Source organism: Balaenoptera acutorostrata, chromosome 3 (genome assembly GCF_949987535.1).
Source record: "Balaenoptera acutorostrata chromosome 3, mBalAcu1.1, whole genome shotgun sequence".
Classification (NCBI taxonomy): domain Eukaryota; kingdom Metazoa; phylum Chordata; class Mammalia; order Artiodactyla; family Balaenopteridae; genus Balaenoptera; species Balaenoptera acutorostrata.
In genome coordinates, this window is record NC_080066.1 from 135,889,714 (window position 1) to 135,911,466 (window position 21,753).

General features: G+C 37.1%; 1 non-coding gene across 1 annotated transcript; it reads right to left on the bottom strand.

Moving 5' to 3' along the window:
* Window positions 1-16,319: 16,319 nt before the first annotated feature.
* On the bottom strand, window positions 16,320-16,380 carry LOC114239225 (U7 small nuclear RNA). Its single transcript, XR_003624408.1, has one exon. It is a non-coding gene; the product is annotated as a U7 small nuclear RNA (small nuclear RNA).
* Window positions 16,381-21,753: the final 5,373 nt, after the last annotated feature.

The following is a 21,753-nucleotide window of genomic DNA, read 5'->3' on the forward strand; positions in this document are numbered from 1 at the left end:
CCTCACCTGATTCAGAAGTCCTGAAGAGGGTTGTACCAGAGTCACCAGTATCTCAGGATTAGGAAGATTAGACCCTAACAGGCAAATATTTCTCAGGACCATGGTCAGCAGCACACTTGTCCTGATATCCACTCCTCTCCCTAATTTTTAGTTACCGCTATACCTGTGTGTCTCCATCTTCAGCACCTGGTCTGAGGCCTTGTTTATTTCTTCCCAGGGGAAACTGTTGTGTCTGCAGGGATAAACTGTGTTTCTCAAAGTTATCTCTCTTGCTCTTATCCCACCATCACATCTTCCTTCACATGAATCAGAAGTCCAGGGTAAGTTGAATGTGATTTGCCCCCAGTACTATAAAATGGCAGATGAAACTGAGAAAACTGTATTTAAGAGCACATAGGTGACCTATGTGATATGTTCAAGATTTAGCTAAGAAAAATGGTTCTTCTGTATCTCCCCACAGGCCTTCAGTTCGTATGAGAGAGAAATGGGCAATGACTCTTGGAGAGGCATAGCCATTGAGAGATTGCCTGGGAGAGAAAACTTTTGGGACATCATTTTCAAATAAGTGATTTTCCAAGAAAGAACCATATACTAACCACTAATGAAATGTGAAAATAACTCTAAGGAGAGTTGAGAAAACACTGAAGAAGGAAATGTGAGATCTGTAGCAGGTTCTGCAAACAGAAAGAGTTGTTCTTAGCCCCACTCAGTTAGGGATGGAGCTTAATGTCACACCAGGGTCCCTAAGAACACTTAGAATTTCTTGATCATGGGGAGTGTGGTGCCTCAGAGGATACATTCGGTGATAGCTTCAGCTCTGAAGCCGATAGAAGATGTGCTCTTTGGATTGCCCTAATGCGGGAGGGTGTTTAATCTTGGGTTTTGTGTTTGTTCATAGAGATGCCGACTCTGCTAAGTGAGTCATAATTGTGTGCATGCCATCATGCACGTGCCTCTGGAGGCATTCTCATGGGACTACAGAAGTTTCTTAATGACGCTAAGAGATTTGGTGAGGTTTATGGGTCGAAAGATTTGATTGTGTGATAGCTTCCTGCTCTATTCCTACAGGCTAAATTAGAATATGTTCTGGACTATTTTTAGGACATGTGTGTGTGTGCACATGTGTGTGTTTGTATACATTTTTATGGTAAAATAAGAATTTAGTAGAAAATTTGATAGAGAAGGCCATTCAGGTCTCCAAAAAAGGTCACTCTAAATTCACTTAGTAAAAACATATCCTTATTAGAGCTTAACCATGACTAAAGGGTGAGGGATAAAAAGAAATCTCTGGTGTCAGCAGCATTGCCCAGCAAGCTTAAATTCGTTGCTAATATTCACTACCCAGATCTCATAGGATTTGGTGGAAGTGACTGGTTCATTTCTCCCTGGATCCTGGCACTCTGTGCTCTCAGCTTACTAACCCCTGCTCAGCTGAAGATACTGTGGCTTTCATCCTGTGGGTGTAGTTCTGTCCTGTAATTGAGCATAGCCAATGAGAGCCGGCTTTGCAGTTCTATCGGAGTGAATGTCCACCCTTAGACGATGCCTGGATTTAATCTGCTACCTGAAGGGATAATCCTTTAATCATCTAAAGGGCGCTGAGCGTCCAGGAAACTATAGCCATTTTTTCTAGTTATCCTGTCTGTGTAGGGAAGCTTCTGTCCCGGTTTCGAGTTTGTCTGCCATAGTGGTCTCAGCATACTGCACAGCCCAGCCAGCCCACCATATACCACCAACCTATTTGAAATAGGACATTCTTACTCTCAAAGCCTTTTTGTATTGCTGATAGATTTCACTGGTAGGATATGTTACAGGCTAAACTATGGTCTCCTCTAAGTTTCCACGAAAAACCTTAGATAGAAAATAACTGACAACTCTATTTTATTAACAACATAAAATCAGTTTACTCATACATTGCATGAAACTGAATACACATGGGACAAGCAACGATTACAGATTTTCTTGAATGTGGCTCCTCTCCTCACTCAATTCCCTTTGGAGGGAGGCATGCTGGGTTTGTCGGGCCAGCTGCCCTGATGATAGCATGATGGCCGGGGATACATGAGATGGAAAGAGATCAGCCTCTCTGGGTTGGGTCTTACACGCAGTCTTTAATCTGGAGAGTCAGGTTATAGGCATTGCATCCTAATTATTACCTTACAAGGATTAACTAAGCACGTGTACCCATCTCTGCCCTTTCTTTTATCAAGGATCACCTGCCTCTTCATAACAGTGCTCCTTCCTTTGCGTCCACTCTCTCCTACATCACCAGTTTTTCCTTCTTGGCTGACAATTTCCATAAGCACATAAATATTCTCTAAGCTCTCCCATGTTGAAAAACTTTCCCTTGAGCCCACTAATCTGCTCTCCTGAATAGCTGAACTTTCACAGTGCATTACCTATGCTTACCACCTCCATTTCTTTACTTCTTATTTGTACTTGAACTCTAGTCAAGTTTCTGCATTAAAACTGGTTTCCTTCCACTAAAAAGTTCTCCTTAAGGGTATCAATGTCTTCCATGTTGTCAGTCTAAAGGACTGTTCTCTGCCCTCATCTGATTTGACGCTTGAGCAGCATCAACCACTCCAGTTGTTGGCTGGTTGACCGTCCTCTCCATCTACCAGCACTTTCATGTCTTGGCTTCCAAAGCACTGAGCTCTCCTGGTCTGGCTTCAACATCACTGGCCTTGCTTTCTCATCCTCCTTTGCTGGTTACTCCTTCTCTACTTAATTTCCAAATGTTGGCACACCTTGGAGTTCAGTCCTGAGCTCTTCCCCAAGGGTTCAGTATATTCCCTGGTTAAGTCTAACTTAGACCTATTACCTGAGCAACTTACTCACATATCCAGTTACTTTCCATTTCTTCCCATGTGAATGTCTAACTGACTTCTTAAACTTAATGTGCTCAAAACGGAGGAGTTTCTTTCTCTCACGAACTGAATCTTCCTCCAGTATTAACCTTCTCAATAGATGGCACTGTCAAACTCTCAGATGCTCAAGCCAAAAGTATAGGAGCTATGTTTGATTTCCCCCTTTCCTTCAACCTTCTACATGTCTACTCAATCAGCAGATGTTGTTGATTCTACATCCAAAGCAGGTTTAAGATCTGTCCACTTCTCCCCATCTGCATTATTACCACCTACGTTCAAGTCATCATTATCTTTTATTTGAATTTCTACAGTTGCTTCTTAACTTGGGTACATCTTTGCCCCTTTTCAACCCATTCTCTTAGGTACCAACCAGAGAGATTTAAAAAAATAACAAATTATATATGTCTCTTCCCTGCTTAATATTCTTTCGTAGCTTTCTATTTCTTTTGGAAAGAAAAGAATGCTTGACCTACAAGTTTATGCCTGATTTATCTACAGCACTCCTCTGACATCTTTCCGTACCATGCTTCTCTCTCACTCACTGCTCCATGAACACACTGGCCTTTCTGTTACTCAGATACACTGAGCCTTCTCCTGCCTTTGGGCATTTTATTTCACCATTTAGGAATCCCATTCTTTCATTTCCTCACAGCCATCTCATTCTCATCCTTCAGGTCTTGGCTCAAATCTTACTTTACTAGTGGGCCTTTTCTGACCATCCCCTCTTAGGTCGCCTCTCCCAATTACTCTCTATCACCTCACCAGGACTTTCCTTCCTAGTGCTTATTATAATCTGTGAATATCTTATTTATTTGACTATTTATTTGATTATTTTTGACCCTCCCCCACCCCATCCAATTGTAAGCTGTATGAGCAGGGACCTTGACTGTCTTATTCATTAGCATAATGCCTATCACACAGTTGCTACTGTGTAAATATTTCTTGAATAAATGAATGTATGAGTAAATGAATGAGTGAATGTCTTTAGAAATGATACTATTTTAGAGCTTCTTCATTATCAGTTTGCTTTTACCCTGCTCAGAGATTTTCCACCCACACCTGTCACTGATTTCCAAGCAAGAAAAAGCAAAGTATTAAGTGCCCAAGTATCATATTCTGTATAAAGCTTGAAAGCACTATATTTAGAAAAAGTTGGCAAACATAAGCTCTCAGGTCCAATTAAATTCTGGCATAGTAAAAGTACTAATGGAGACAGTGGGCAGTTGTTGGTATCTGAACAGGGAGTTTCTGACCATTTGTATTTTAGATGTCTATTAAAAACAGGCAGTGCTAGGAGAATAAGACATAGCAAATAAAATTTAGTAGATCGAAGAAGACTGACTCTTTTAGCCAACCTGGCTTCAGTCTCTTTGTTATGAAGAATATTGATCATAAAATCCAACTTGATTTGGCCCATCATATCATCAAGGAATAGCTTGTAAATGTCTCTGGACAGGCAATCTTACTTATGATAAATTAGACTTCTGCTATAAAATTCTATAAGGTAAACAAATACCAAGTAAAGATTATGATGTGTTTCCTTACTCTAGGCCAGTAAATACAACACTGTCATGTTCATGTCCACATTATCATGTTATATCCAAATTTGCAATTTGATTCTGGACACTCACAGCATGGTCACTGTAATACAGTTATCAAACCCAATGGAATTTGGTCAAAACGATGCTAGCAATACAATGTTTTTACTTCTGTTTAAAAAAAATTACTTTGTAAATGAATATACAGTAAAATTTACTCTTTTTGTATATACATTTTTATGGATTTTAACACATTTAAAAATTTGTGTAACTATCCCCACAATCAGGGTACAGATGGTTGCACCACCCAAAAAATTTCCATTTTGCTACTCCCTTTTAGTCAGGACCTCCCCCCATCACAGCCCCTGACAACCAATGATGTGTTCTCCAACACTATAGGTTTGTCTTTTTGAGAATGTCATATAAATGAAATCATTACAAAACAATCTTTTGATACTGGCTGCTTTTTAAAAAAAATTCTATTGGAGTATAGTTGGTTTACAATGTTGTGTTAGTTTCAGGTGTACAGCAAAGTAATTCAGTTATACGTGTACATATATTCATTCTTTTTCAGATTTTTACCCATATAGGTTATTACAGAATATTGAGTAGGGTTCCCTATGCTATACAGTAGGTCCTTGTTGGTAATCAATTTTATATATAGTAGTGTGTGTATGTTAATCCCAAGCTCCTAATTTATCCCTCCCTGCCATGTTTCCCCTTTGGAAGCCATAAGTTTGTTTTTGAAATCTGTGATTCTGTTTCTGCTTTGTAAATAAGTTCATTTGTATCATATTTTAGATTCCACATATGAGTGATATCATTATTATATTTGTCTTTCTCTGTCTGACTTACTTCACTTAGTATGATAATCTCTAGGTCCATCCATTTTGCTGCAAATGGCATTATTTCGTTCTTTTTTATGGTTGAGTAATACTGCATTGTATAAAAGTACCACATCTTTATCCATTCCTCTGTCAGTGGACATTTAGGTTGTTTCCATGTCTTGACTATTGTAAATAGTGCTGCAATGAACGTTGGGGTGCATGCATCTTTGAATTATGGTTTTCTCCAGACATATGCTCAGGAGTGGGGTTGTTGGATCATATGGTAGTTCTATTTTTAGTTTTTTACAGAACCTCCATACTGTTCTCCATAGTGGCTGTACCAGTTTACATCCCTACCAACGGTGTAAGAGGGTTCCCTTTTCTCCACACCCTCTCCAGCATTTATTGTTTGTAGATTTTTTGATGATGGCCATTCTGACTGGTGTGAGCTGATACCTCATTGTAGTTTTGATTTACATTTCTCTGATTAGTGTTGTTGAGCATCTTTTCATGTGCTTTTTGACCATCTGTATGTCTTCTTTGGAGAAATGTCTATTTAGATCTTCTGCTCATTTTTTGATTGGGTTGTTCATTTTTTTTGATATTGAGCTGCATGAGCTGCTTGTATATTTTGGAGATTAATCCTTTGTCAGTTGCTTCGTTTGCAAATATTTTCTCCCATTCTGTGGGTTGTCTTTTTGTTTTGTTTACGGTTTCCTTTGCTGTGCAAAAGCTTTTAAGTTTCATTAGGTCCCATTTGTTTGTTTTTGTTTTTATTTTCATTACTCTAGGAGACGGATCGAAAAAGATATTGCTGCAATTTATGTCAAAGAATGTTCTGCCTATGTTTTCTTCTAAGAGTTCTATAGTGTCCGGCCTTACATTTAGGTCTTTGATCCATTTTGAGCTTGTTTTTGTGTATAGTGTTAGAGAATGTTCTAATTTCATTCTTTTACATGTAGCTGTCCAGTTTTCCCAGCACCACTTATTGAAGAGACTATCTCTCTCCGTTGTGTATTCTTGCCTTCTTTGTCATAGATTAATTGACCATAGGTGTGTTGGTTTATTTCTGGGCTTTCTATCCTGTTCCATTGATTTATATTTCTGTTTTTGCACCAGTACCATACTGTTTTAATTACTGCAGCTTTGTAGTATAGTCTGAAGTCAGGGAGCCTGATTCCTCCAGCTCCGTTTTTCTTTCTCAGGGTTGGCTATTTGGGGTCTTTTATGTTTCCACACAAATTAAAAAAAATGTTTGCTCTAGTTCTGTGAAAAATGCCATTGGTAATTTGATAGGATTACATTGAATCTGTAGATTGCCTTTGGTAGTATAGTCATTTTGACAATACTGAGTCTTCCAATCCAAGAGCATGGTATATCTTTCCATCTGTTTGTGTCATCTTCAATTTCTTTCATCAGTGTCTTATAGCTTTCAGAGTACAGGTCTTTTGCCTCCTTAGGTAGGTTTATTACTAGGTATTTTATTCTTTTTGATGTGATGGTAAATGAGATTGTTTCTTTAACTTCTTTTTCTGACATTTCATTGTTGGTATATAGGAATGCAAGAGATTTCTGTGTATTGTGTATCCTGCAACTTTACCAAATTCATTAATGAGCTCTAGTAGTTTTCTGGTGTGGCATCTTTAGGATTTTCTATGTATAGTATCATGTCATCTGCAAACAGTGACAGTCTTACTTCTACTTTTCCAGTTTGGATTCCTTTTATTTCTTTTTCTTCTCTGATTGCCCTGGCTAGGACTTCCAAAACTATATTGAATAAAAGTGGCAACAGTGGTGATCTTTGTCTTGTTCCTGATCTTAGAGGGAATACTTTCATCTTTTCACTGTTGAGAATGATGCTAGCTGTGGGTTTGTCATATATGGCCTTTATTATGTTGAGGTAAGTTCCCTCTATGCCAACTTTCTGGAGAATTTTTATCATAAATGGGTGTTGAATTTTGTCAGAAGCTTTTTCTGCATCTATTGAGGTGATTGTATGCTTTTTATTCTTCAGTTTGTTAATGTGGTGTATCACACTGATTGATTTGCGGATATTGAAGAATCCTTGCATCCCTGTGGATACTGGCTTCTTTCACTCAGGATAATGCCTTTGAGATTCATCCAGTTTGTTGCACACATCAGTAGTTTATTCCTTCCTATTGCTTAGTAGTACTCTACTGTATAGTTGTATCATAGTTTATCCTTTTACCCATTGAGGGACAGTGGGTTGTTTCCAGTTGTGGGTGATTATGAATAGAGTTAATATTAACAGGCTTTTGTATGAACAAGGGTTTATTATTTCTTTGTAGTAAATACCTTGTAAATACTAGGAAATTCCAGTTTCTGGATCATATGGTAAGTGTATGTTTAACTTTATAAGAAACTGCCAAAATGTTTCCAGAAAAGTTGTACCATTTTGCATTTTCAAAGAAACATATGAGAACTTTATTGATCCATATCCTTGTCAGCACTTAGTATTGTCAGTGTTTTTAGTTTTTAGTTTTAGTTTTCTAATATGTGTGTAGTGATATCTAATTGTGGTTTTAATTTGCATTTCTGTGATGGCTAATGATGTTGTACATCTTTCATTTGATATCCATATATCTTCTTTACTGAAGTGTCTGTTCAAGTCTTTTGCCCATTTAAAAATTGAGTTCTCTGTTTTCGTACTGTTGAATTTTGAGAGTTCTTTATGGGTACAAACTGTCTGTTGGATATGTGACTTGCAAATATTTTCTCCCAGTCTGCAGCTTATCTTTTAATTATCTTAACAGTGTCTTTTGTAGAGCAAAAGGTGATAAGTTTTATGAAGTCCAGTTTATTAATTTTTTCTTTTTTGTGTGTGCTTTTGCTTCATGTCTAAGAACTCTTTGTCTAACCTTAGGTCACAAGGTTTTCTCTTAAAACTATGAGAGTTTTATTTTTACATTTAAACCCATGATACATTTTAATTTTTGTGTAAGTTATGAGGTTAAAAGTACTAATGGAGACAGTGGCCAAGATTCTTATTGGATATAAGGATATCCAAGTTTTCCAACACTGTAGCTGAAAAGACTATTCTTTCTCTATTGAATTGTCTTTATCTTTGTCAAAAATCAATTGACTGCATTTCCATGAATTTATTTGTTGGCCATCTATTTTGATCCATTGATTTATATGTCTGTTCTTTGACCAATACTATATTCTTTTGATTACTGTAATTTTTAGTAAGTTGTAAATTTAAGTAGTGTGGTTCTTCCAATTTTATTCTCATTTTTAATGATTGTTTTGGCTATTCTAGCTGCTTTACCTTTCCATATATATTTGAGAATTAGAAAAAATATGGTTGGTGTTTTGTTTGGAATGGTATTAAATCTCTAGATCAACTTGGGTGGAATTAACATCTTTACTTTGTTGAGTCTTCCAATCCATAAGCATGGTGTATTTATCTGTTCAGGCTACCATGCCAAAATACCATAAACTGGATAGCTTAAGCAACAGAAATTTATTTGCTCACAGTTCTGGAGACTGGAAGTCTAAGATCAAGATGTCATCAGGGTCAGTGTCTGGTGAAGTCTATCTCCTTGGGTTGCAGACAGTCATCTTCTCACTATGTGCTCACATGACTTCTTCTTTTTGTCCTTGGAGAAAGAGAGAGAGTGAGCTCCTTCAATCTCTTCTTATCAGAACACTACTCCTATCAGAGCAGGGCTCCACCCTATGACCTCTTTTAACTTTACTTGCTTAGAAGTACCATCTCTTACAGCCGCACTGGAGCTTACAACTTCAACATATGGATTTTGGGGGGACACAAACATTCTATACATAAGACATGGTGGGTCCCTTATTTTACTTAAGTCTTCTTTAAATCTTTTCATCAGTATTTTGTAGTTTTCAAATATAGACCCTGCACATATTTTGTTAATTTATACTTAAATATTTCATTTTTGTATCTATTCTACATGGTACCGTATTTTTAAATTTTGGTTTTCCATGTTCATTGTAGTATATAGAAATATGATTAATTTTTGCGAGGTGACCTTCTTTTCTGAGGCCTTACTAACTCACTTATTCTTTTTTTTTCAGATTGCCTAGGCTTTTATGTAGACAACTGTGTCACATATGAATAAGTAGAGTTTTATTTCTTCCTTTCTATTTGGTGTGTCTTTTATTTCTATTTGTTGCCAGTTGCACTGGCTAAGACTTCCTGATACAGAATAGGACTGGTGAGAGTGGACATTCTTGCCTTGTTCCCTGTATTAGGGATAAAACATTAAGCTTACATCATTAAGTATGATGTTAGCTCTAGGTTTTTGTAGATGTCTTTTATCAGGGCAAGGAAGTTCTCTTGTGTTTCTAGTTTGCTGAGAGTTTTTGTCATAATGGATGTTGATTTTTTTCAAATGTTTCTTCTACATCAATTACTATGATCATATGGGATTCTTTCTTTAGAATGTTAATGTTGTGAATCAAATGATTGAGTTTTAAACATGAACCAGCCTTACATTCCCTGGATAAACCCCACTTCGTTGTGGTACGTTATTCTTTTTATGCATTGTTGGATGCAATGTACTGATACTTTGTGAGGATTTTTGCATCTATGCCCATGAGGAATTTTGGTCTTTCTTTTCTTTTCTTCTTATTACTTGGTTTGGTATCAGGGTAATGACTTCTGGTTTCATAAAATGAGGTGGGACCTGTTCTTTGTTTTTCTATTTTCTGAAAGAGTTTTGTAGAATTTGCATGATTTCTTTTGAAAAAAATTAATAAATTAATTTTTGTTGAGGTATAATTGACATACAACATTATATTAGTTTCAGATGTATAACGTAATGATTTGGTATTTGTATACACTGCAAAATTAACACCATAATAAGTCTAGTTACCATCCATCACCATACACGTTACAAACAAATTTTTTTCTTTGTGAGAACATTTAAGATTTACTTTCTTAGGAACTTTCAAACATGTAACACAGTATTATTAACTATAGTCACCATGATGTACATTACATCTCCATGACTTATTTATTTTATAACTAGAAGTTTGTACCTTTTGACCTTCTTCATCCATTTTGCCCACTTCCCCATCCAGCTTTCCCTCTGGAAACCACCAGTCTGTTCTGTCTATAAACTTGGTTTGTTGTTGTTTTGTTTTGTTTTTTCTTTTGATTCCACATGTAACTGAGATAATATCATATGATATTTTTCTTTCTCTGCCTGACTTACTTCACTTAGCGTAATGCCCTCAAGGCCCATCCATGTTTTACAAATGGCAAGATTCCACCCTATTTTATGACTGAGTGGTAAGAGTTTCCACACTTTTAAATTTAATAATAATAATAATAGCAGTTGATTTAGTGGGCACTTGATGTTTTCCCTTTCCATACCTAATCTATAATCTTATAATAATTCTTTGAGCTTAAGTAATTTTTTTCACTTTATAGATGAATAAAACTGAGAATTAAAGGAACTTAAATGTCTTGCTCAAAGTCACCTTAATGGTAAAGAGAGGGGTCAGGAGGCCAACCTCCATCTAGCTCCAAAGCCTATGTTCTTTCCATGGAAACTTCCACAATTTTGGCATGTATGACTTCTAGATACAGGATTTTACTAATTGTTGTGGCTATTGACATGAAATATGAAATTACCTGACTGTTAAAATGATCAATGTAAAACACATTTTGTATCATAGCAGATAATCCATTTTCCCTCAGCTTCATGCTTTGTGTAGGAAAGGCTTTTATTTTAATCCCTGTGACCAGGAAACTCATAGGTCACCACCCTTAAGGTTCTCTGACCAACTGTCCCCAGCTGTAAGTAATACCACACTACCTGTTTGGACCTGCTACAGATAGTTTAGTTATACTTGATCACTCTCCCTTTCTTTAGCTGCAGATGGTGTACCCCAGTGTCTCTTGAGCCTCACTGTTATATTGGGTTTGTATATTGATGCAGTAGTCTGTTGTTTCCATTTTTATTGGGTCATAAAGCTCCATAAAGACCGGATGGTGTATATTTGCTTTTGATGTTGTGAAGTCTTAGGACTCTGCAAGGGGTGTTTTATAGTGTCTGCTGTATTTATCAAGTAAACAATGTTACCAGGAATCACCCACTTGCTGTCAATGCTGGGTATTCAAGCTCCAAGAGATGATTCCACTACACACTCTGTAGGCTCTACATTTTCCAGGAACTTTGGATTATGTAGTCAAGATGGTCCATTAAGCCACTTAGATACCATGCATCAATTTTATTTTGCTGGTGATAATCAGGACATGGTCTGTTTATCATGAGGCATATATATTGATGTGATCATCTGAATGTGTTCCGCCCTATTTAAAAACAGTGTTTTAGATGTTAACAAGGAGAAAAGAAACAAGCATTTGTTGAGTATGTACTATATAGAATTACTTTACCTGTATTAACTTAAATAATCCTCTCAATGAGCCTGAAATGTAGGTACTTTTAAATTTTATTTCACAGATTATTCAATTCATGCCCAGACAGATTAAATAATTTATGCAAGGCCGTATAGGTTAGAATTGAGGGAACTGATATCCAGTTCAAATTATATGCCTCCAAATTCCATAAGCACGCCTAGCAATGTATCTGTTCTGCCATTCTTTCTCTATGCTGGTTGTCATCAACCATACATGTCTAGAAAAATTCTGCCTTTTTCATTATTTTAGGATCTGACTTAAAGTTTTACTTTTACTCCATAATAATAATAATAAACAATGGCTAAATAGCGTAATGATTAATAGTACAGACTTTGGAGCCAGACTATATGGGTTCAGACTCCAGCTCTGCTATTTATTTGTTGTATAACTTAGGGCAAATTATTTAATTTCTCTTTGCCTCAGTTTCCTCATTCAATAATAATTGTACTTACCTCAGAGGCTTGTTATGAGGGCTAAATGTGTTAATATTTGGAAAGATCTTAGAATCGTGCCTGGTACATTGTGAGTACTATACATATATGCTTGTCAAATAAATAACATTTATTGTGTATCAGATAAGTTGCTAAGCACTATAGATCAATACCAAACAAAAGGAAGGTACTATTATTATCTCCATTTAATGAGTGAGGACTCCAAGGCTTAGAAAGGATAACAGCTAGTCCAAGATCATACCAGTTGTAAGCTCGTCACAGAAAACCAAAAAGAATATTGGAGAAGAGAGTAAAACTCATCTGTAATTCTATCACCTAGAGAGTATTATTGCTGACATTTGGAGTATTTCCCTCTTTCTATCCATATCATTGTACATTATTGAAATCATGTTGAATGTACAGTTTTCCACCTTCATTTTGTCCCTTAGCATTATGTTAAAAATTTTCAACTCATCATGTGATTGAAATTTGGGGGGTTAAAATTGTCTTAAATGCAGTATGGTAGTGGCACAAAAACAGAAATATAGATCAATGGAACAGGATAGAAAGCCCAGAGATAAACTCACACACATATGGTCAGCTTATCTTTGATAAAGGAGGCAAGAATATACAATGGAGAAAAGACAGCCTCTTCAATAAGTGGTGCTGGGAAAACTGGACAGCTACATGTAAAAGAATGAAATTAGAACACTCCCTCACACCATACACAAAAATAAACTCAAAGTGGATTAAAGACATAAATGTAAGGCAAGACACCATAAAAGTCTTAGAGAAAAACATAGGCAGAACACTCTATGACATACATCACAGCAAGATCCTTTTTGACCCACCTCCTAGAGAAATGGAAATAAAAACAAAAATAAACAAATGGGACCTAATGAAACTTAAAATCTTTTGCACAACAAAGGAAACCATAAACAAGACTAAAAGACAGCCCTCAGAATAGGAGAAAATATTTGCAAACGAAGCAACTAACAAAGGATTAATCTCCAAAATATACAAGCAGCTCATGCAGCTCAGTATCAAAAAAAACAAACAACCCAATCAAAAAATGAGCAGAAGACCTAAATAGACATTTCTCCAAAGAAGATATACAGATTGCCAACAGACACATGAAAGAATGCTCAACATCATTAATCATTAGAGAAATGCAAATCAAAACTACAGTGAGATATCATCTCACACCGGTCAGAATGCCCATCATTAAAAAATCTAGAAACAATAAATGCTGGAGAGGGTGTGGAGAAAAGGGAACACTCTTGCACTGTTGGTGGGAATGTAAATTGATACAGCCACTATGGAGAACAGTATGGAGGTTCCTTAAAAAACTAAAAATAGAACTACCATATGACCCAGCAATCCCACTACTGGGCATATACCCTGAGAAAACCATAATTCAAAAAGAGTCATGGACCAAAATGTTCATTGCAGCTCTATTTACAATAGCCAGGACATGGAAGCAACCTAAGTGTCCATCATTGGATGAATGGATAAAGAAGGTGTGGCACATATATACAATGGAATATTACTTAGCCATAAAAAGAAATGAAATGGAGGTATTTGTAGTGAGGTGGATGGAGTTAGAGTCTGTCATACAGAGTGAAGTAAGTCAGAAAGAGAAAAACAAATACAGTATGCTAACACATATATATGGAATCTAAGGGAAAATAAAGGTCATGAAGAACCTAGTGGCAAGTCAGCAATAAAGACACAGACCTACTAGAGAATGGACTTGAGGATAAGGGGAGGGGGAAGGGTAAGATGTGACAGGGTGAGAGAGTGGCATAGACATATATACACTACCAAATGTAAAATAGATAGCTAGTGGGAAGCAGCCGCATAGCACAGGGAGATCAGCTAAAAAAAAAAAAAAAAAAATCTACAAACAGTAAATGCTGGAGAGGGTGTGGAGAAAAGGGAACCCTCTTGCAGTGTTGGTGGGAATGAAAATTGATACAGCCATTATGGAGAACAATATGGAGGTTCCTCAAAAAACTAAAAATAGAACTACCATACGACCCAGCAATCCCACTACTGGACATATACCCTGAGAAAACCATAATTCAAAAAGAGTCATGTCCCACAATGTTCATTGCACTCTATTTACAATAGCCAGGACCTGGAAGCAACCTAAATGTCCATCGACAGATGAATGGATAGAGAAGATGTGACACATACATACAATGGAATATTACTCAGCCATAAAAAGAAATGAAATTGAGTTATTTGTAGTGAGGTGGATGGTCAGAGAGACTGTCATACAGAGTGAAGTAAGTCAGAAAGAGAAAAACAAATACCATATGGTAACACATATATATGGAATCTAAAAAAAAAAAAAGGTTCTGAAGAAACTAGGGGCAGGACAGGAGTAAAGACACAGACATAGAGAATGGACTTGAGGACATGGGGAGGGAGAAGGGTAAGCTGGGACGAAGTGAGAGAGTGGCATGGACATATATACACTACCAAATGTAAAACGATAGCTAGTGGGAAGCAGCCACGTGGTACAGGGTGATCAGCTCGGTGCTTTGTGTCCACCTTGAGGGGTAGTATAGGGAGGGTGGGAGGGAGACGCAAGAGAGAGGAGATATGGGGATACATGTAGATGTATAGCTGATTCACTTTGTTACACAGCAGAAACTAACAGACCATTGTAAAGCAATTATACTCCAATAAAGATGTTTAAAAAATTGTATTGAATGGTTGCAGAATATTCCATCATTTGGATATGATATTTTATTTAATCCCTCCTTAGATGTTGGACACAAAGTTGCTGTTAGGATTTTTTGTTAGCACATATTGTTACAATGAACATCTTTTTCTGCATTTTGAATTTTTTCTCAGGCTATAATTCTGGGCTTGGAATTACTGTGTCAAATGATCAGACATGTTAAAAGTCTCTTAAATATACAAACAGGCTAATATTTTCAAAGAAACTTACAAAAAGTTATAAGCAAAAAAATATATAGATAAAAATGTAAAAAGAAAACAATCAAGTTCCCAAGATATAGGGTTTTTAAAAATATTAGAATTTTCATTTTAAGATAATTGTAGATTCACATGCATTGCTAAGAAATAATACAGAGAGATCCTGTGTACCATTTGTGCCATTTCTCCCAAAGCTAACATCTTACAAAACCATATTATAATATTACAACTGGGATATCTCATTGATACAGTCAAGGTAAAGAACATTTTTATCACCACAAGAATCCCTCATGGTGCCCTTTCATAGCCATGTATACCTCCCCCTAACTCCCATGCCTGACTCTTGGCAACGACTAACCTGTTCTCCATGTCCATAATTTTGTTATTTCAGGAATGTTATATAAATAAGATCATAAAGTGTCTGACTTTTTAGGATTGGCTTTTTTTCACCCAGCATAATCCCCTGGAGATTCATCCAAGCCATGTGTGTCAATAGTTTATCCTTTTCATTGTTGAGTAGTATTCCATGGTATGGATATACCACATTTGTTTAATGATCACCTGGTGAAAGACATCTGAGTTGTTTCCAGTTTTTGTTTATTATGAATAAAGCTGTTATGAACATTTGTACATAGATTTTGATGTAAACATACATTTTAATTATCTGGGGAAAATGCCCAAGAGTGTTATTGTTGGATTGTATGTTAGTCATATTTTTGTTTTGTATGGAGCTGCCAAATAGTTTTCCAGAGTTTTATTTTTCATTCTCAGCAGCAGTCTATGGATAATTGAGTTTTTTACATTCTTGGCAGAATTTGGTGCTGTTACTGTTTTTCATTTTAGCCATTTTGAAAGGTGTGTGGTGATAATATCATTGTAGTTTTAATTTGCATTCTCCTAATGGATAATGCTATTGAACATCTTTTCATGTGCTTATTTGCCATCTGTATATCCTCTTTGGTGACACGTTATTAATGTTTTTTGCTCATTTCCTAATTAGATTATTTGTTTTTTAATGTCAAGTTTTTATGTATTCTAGTCCTTTGTTGAATATGTGGTTTGCAAGTATCTTTTCCTAGTCTGTGGCTTATCTTTTCATCCTTTTAAGAAGATCTTTTACATAGCAAAGTTGCAAGTTTTGGATGAGGTCTAATTTATCAGTTTTTCCTTGTATAGATTATGCTTTTTTAATCAAGTCCAAGAATTCTTTGCTTAGTCCTATGTCCCCAAATTTTTCTCCTATTTTTTTTTCTAAAAGCTCTAGTTTCACATTTTTTCCCCCCTATGGAGGTCTTCTGGTAAGGACCAGAAACCTGCCAGACCAATTCTAAAAGAGCTATAACACTTAATTTTACATTGTACATTTAAGTCTGTGATTCATTATGAGTTAATTTTTCTGTAAGGTAAGAGACTTAAGTCCAAGTTCTTCCTCTTTTGTTCTGTTTTGTTTTTTTCACTGCAGATGTCGAATTGCTCCAGTACCATTTTTTGAAAAGGTTATCCTTCCTGCATTGAATTGCTTTTGCACTTTCATCAAAAATCAGTTGGGCATATTTGTGTGGTCTATTTATGGGTTCTGTATTCTGTCCCATTGATCTATGTATTTATCCCTTTGACAGTACCACACCGTCTTGATTACTGTAGTATATTGTAGTCTTTAATATCAAGTAGAGTGATTCCTCCCACTTTATTTTTCAAAATTGTTTTAGCTATTCTAGTTTCTTTGCCTTTCCATACAAATTGTAGAATAATGTTGTCTGTATCTGCCAAAAAATCTTGCTGGGGATTTCAATAGAGATTGCATTAAAACTATGTATTGATTTGGGGAGAAATTACATCTTTACTATGTTGAGTCTTTCAATCCATGAATTTCATATGTCCCTCAATTATTTAGGTCTTTGATTTCTTTCATCAGTGTTTTGTAAATTTCAGCATAAAGATTCTGTACATGTCTTGTTAAGTTTATATCCAAGTATTCATTTTTTTGGTCATGAGTGGTATTGTGTTTCTAATTTCATTTTCCATATATCATTATTAGTACATAGAAATGTAATTAATTTTTAAAATATTGACCTTGTATCCTACAGTGCTGCTGAGCTCACTTACTAGTTCTAGAAGGGTTTTTGTTTTTTGTTTTGTTTTTGTAAATTCCTTGGGATTTTCTACACAATTATGTTATCTGCAAATAGGGACATTCTAATTTCCTCCTTTTCAATCTAAATGCCTTTTATTTCTTTTTCTTGACCTATTGCAACATAGAACTTCCAATACTATGTTGAATGAGTTGTGAGTCATATGTTGAATAAGAGAGAGAGAGAAACAATCTAGCCCTCTTCCTAATCTTAGGGAGAAAGCATTCAGCATTTCTTTATTAAGTATGATGTTAGTTGTATAGGGTTTATTTTTGTTTATTTTTTTCTTTTTGTTTTTAGAAACTCTGTATCAAGTTAAGAAAGTTCCCCTTTATTCCCAGTTTGCTAAGAGATTCTTGTTTTTGTTTTATTTTCCCTTATCAAGGATGAGTGTTGGATTTTGTCAAATGCTTTTTTTAGATATAGGTTTTTGATCTTTAATAATGTCTGTAAGGCACTCAGGCAATGATCTTTGTAGGTGCTGAATCACCTTCCTCAAGATGGATACATGGCACCTGCAGGTGGTCAAAACTGACCTTGCCCAGGTGTTTTCCGTTTCAGCAACTTGTCTTACTGTGTTGGGTGACATTTTATTGGTTTACTTTCCATGTTCCTTGAAAAATGTGAAAGGACTTTGTTTATTAAAACTCAAATATTTTCCTTATTCACATCTCCCAGGTTTTTCCACTCAAGTCTTATTTCTGGCTTGAGAAATGTGTCTGGCTCAGAACTGATTGTCAGGGTGGTGATACATGAGGGATCATACAGTGGTGGTGCTACAATATATGAACTGATTTAGATTTCCCTGTCTTGGATTATTCCCACTTCCCACCTTTGGAACTTTCTAAAATAACTTATTCACATGACATCCACAGTGACATCCTGGCAAAGCTTTAATAACAAGTTCTCAGGGTTGGAAGTGACCTCTGATTTGCTGATTTCCATGATGTAAATACTCCCACCATGGCTAATTTTAGGCACCATTATGATGTCACTGAGCATAGCGTTGGGGTGATGAATGGTACAAGCTGACTCCAGCATACCACTACTTACGCATAACTCAGTGTAACATTGGTGACAGCCACCCCTAACACAAACTGCCCAGGCACTCAATTTCCCAGACTATTATGGGATTGCCACAGTCTTTTTTCCAGTCTTAAGAATATATAAAAGAAAGGATAGGTGGTCAGCCCTACAGAAATGGAGTTTAATGAGTAGCAAGTACAACTTTGGGGAGCATGTATCAATAGTTCATTCCTTTTTATTACTAAGTAGTAGTCCATGGTATGGATGTACCACTGTAAACTCTTCACCTATTGTAGGATGTCTGAGTTATTTCTAGTTCTTGCTTATTGGCAATAGAGCTATTGTGAACATTCATGTACAGATTTTCATGTGAACATAACTATTTTTGAAATACGCCTTTATTATTCTCCTTCTCCCTCTGTACCCCACCAAAAGCCTGAAATCCAGGAGTAATATTTTCCTTTTTTTTAAACTCCAATTTGAGATATAAGAGAATTACTGGAAAAGTACATTTGTTTACTTAGCAATGACATATTAGAATCTTAAGAGAAGTTGGCCATTGGAAGCTCATGCTCTAAATATGGACAGGTCTTGACTCACACATTAATTGTAACAAAATGTCCTTGAGCATTCACACAGAGCATCATGGGGATGGTTTGCTCTCCTACTGGCTTTTAGGACCTGCTGACACCTTCACCCTGTCAGCACGAGCTTCTCCTGCTCCACTTCCAAGTCCAACAGAATGAAGACTTTTTAAGCAAATAAACGTGAAAGCCATGTCCTGCACTTATTTGGCTGAGCTGTCTCCGTTATACACTCCTGAGCTGCATCTTAGATGCCTGTGTTGACTGATGCTGGCCTGGCTTCATGACTGTATGGATTTTCATTTCTCTGAAGCATGACCATCTTCCAGGGGGCAGAACGGCTCAGTAATTAACAGTGTGGGTCCAGGGCAGGCAGCCAGGGTTCGAAATCCCGCTGTGTGGGTATTAGCTGTGGGAACCTGGGGAAGTTCTGTCACCTCTCTTGTACTCAGGTTTATCATTTGCCAAATGGGGAAAATAATAATATTTACCTCATAGAGTTGTTATAAAGATTAAATGAGATAACATTTTTCTATGTTTAGAAAAATGTTTGGCACATAGGAAACACTCAGTACATCACCATCATCACGCACATGTTGGGAGCACAGGAAAATCACAGGGCCCTTTCTCTCCCCTAAGGGCCATCGGCTTCTGCACAACCTTGGCTCTCCCTCCTTTGTGCAGACATGTAAGCCTCAGGGTGGGTGGCTCCTCAGTTCAGCCTCACAGCTCCCACTTCCCTGGAGCTCCGCTGAATACACTAAATTTTGAGCCCTCCGCTCTCTGCATTGGACGCTGGACGCGCTGCTCGCTCCTCTCTCAGGGCTGGCCCTGAGCTCAGCTTGCACAACAACTTGGAGGCAAACAGAAGCCAGCTGACCAACCCGCAAGGTATGCCCTTGGCCGTCCTCCACTGCCTGCCTCCGCTCCAGCTCCTCCACACAACAGGCAGTCCTCACAGGCCACTCGCCCGGGCTCAGCTCTTATGTTGCAGGTCTCTAAGCCCCTGGTGTTCCTCCAGGGGAGAGGGGAGCTGTTTCCTGCCACCAGTATCTGCCACCTTGCTCGTTTTCAGCTTCTTCTGCAGGTCTTTTCTCTCTAACCAATCCAGGCTGATTGCCCTTTGGCACCTCCTTCAACTCAGGGACTTGGGTTTTCTCTACGTGCAGCAGGAAGCAATCTGCGCATATGTGGGGTGGCAGGGCTTCACACAGATCCTACCAGGTCCTCTAATTCCCACTAGCCTGCAACTCCTTAAGGCTGAAGTGCATTAATCTTTGAGTCCTGCTAAGACCCAGTAGAATGCCTCTATGTAGTATATCAGTATTTATTAAATGAATGCTTGAATAAATGATGAATTTCTTGGAAACACTGGGGAAAATGCCCAGCTAACACGGATCCCTGCCACCTCCCAGGGATCAGCCTTCTGCTGGAAAGTTGGCCCATAATCCCTGCAGCACTCTTTGGCTGCTGATTTTCCAACTGTGGCTTTACACCTGTTTCATTTTACAATATTTATTGGGAAAGCATTTTACCCGCTTATTATAGTCAGATATCATCCGTGACAAGCCATTTTCCTTGAATTAGCCCAGTGAGAAATATTTCTAAAGGCGTTAAATGAAATCATCCAGACATTTCCCGTGGCCAGCTGGACCTGGCAGCCACACTCAGTACCCTGGCTTGAATACAGAGTGGATTTTGCTTTTAGTCTACTTCAAGCAGCAAAGCTGCTGCTAATTCTCACACTAATAAACGGGGTTTTAACAAATTCTCCCAAGCAAAAGCAATGGGAGAAGTTACAACTGTGCTTTCAGTAAATTAAATGAGATAATGTAGTGCCTGGCACATAGTAAGCTGCCAGTAAATGCTAACTGTTATGACTGGACATCACTACCAAGACCGTTGCACAAAATATCACCAAAAAAAGATGGGGGCTGGTAGGGAAAATAGTTTCAAAGGTTAGTAGAAAATAGGGTGGTGTAAATAATTATTTCTTTGAAGTTGGGAATAAGGAAGATAATGATAAAAAAAATCATTTAATAAAAATTAAAGGGATGAAAATAGAAGAGTTGGGAGATTGCTAGAAAGCTAATAAGCAACGTGCATTTCATAGCGTGTATTTAAAAACATGAATTACATGCTTACGCACTCACCCTGGAAAATTTCACACAGTCAAATCACATTGTCTCAAGCTGCTGTTCCAAAAACTTTGAGATACACCAAAACAACTCCAACAATGTGGTAAGTGGAAAATCGTGATTACATCCTTACATAATTATTTCAGAGGTTTTTGGGTAAATGCAGAAATCCTCATTGAAACTTGAACTTACGAAACACGTGCTACATAGCTCTGTGATTCCATCTTGGCTCCGAAATACCGCTTGTGATGTTATCGACATGCTTGAACTCGTGGAGCTTGTGTAGGGAAACTCATTAACTCCAAGAATGAGATCTTTTTCCCAAAATATCTTTTCCTGGCTTCCTGATGCCACTCTTTCTTTGCTTTTGTTATTAAATATGAGAATATTGATTTTAACTGGACTTTAAGTTATCAGCTTTGGTTTTACTAATGCCTTTTCAAAGTATTGCTTTATTCCTATTACTTTTGGATGTACCTGTCCTTCATAACTTGAGCTTATAAGCCTGGAAATAGAATTTTACAGCCTAATGCCTCTTGATGATTACCTTTTATTCCTGGGTGAATAGAATGCTGATTCTCTTACAGCTTGTGAGCAGGAGTGGTGATCTTGGTGGAAGAAAAATATAGCGTAATTTTAGCAGCCAGCCATGCTGGGTCATTAGCTGAAAGAGAGATATGACCCAATTTTTTGTTTCCTAATTTAAAAAAAATGTTTATTTTTTAAAAACCACTTTATTGAGGTATGATTGACATGGGAAAAGCTGTACATATTTAATATATACAACTCGATGAGTTTGGGGATAAGTATACACCCATGAAACCATCATCACCTTCAAGG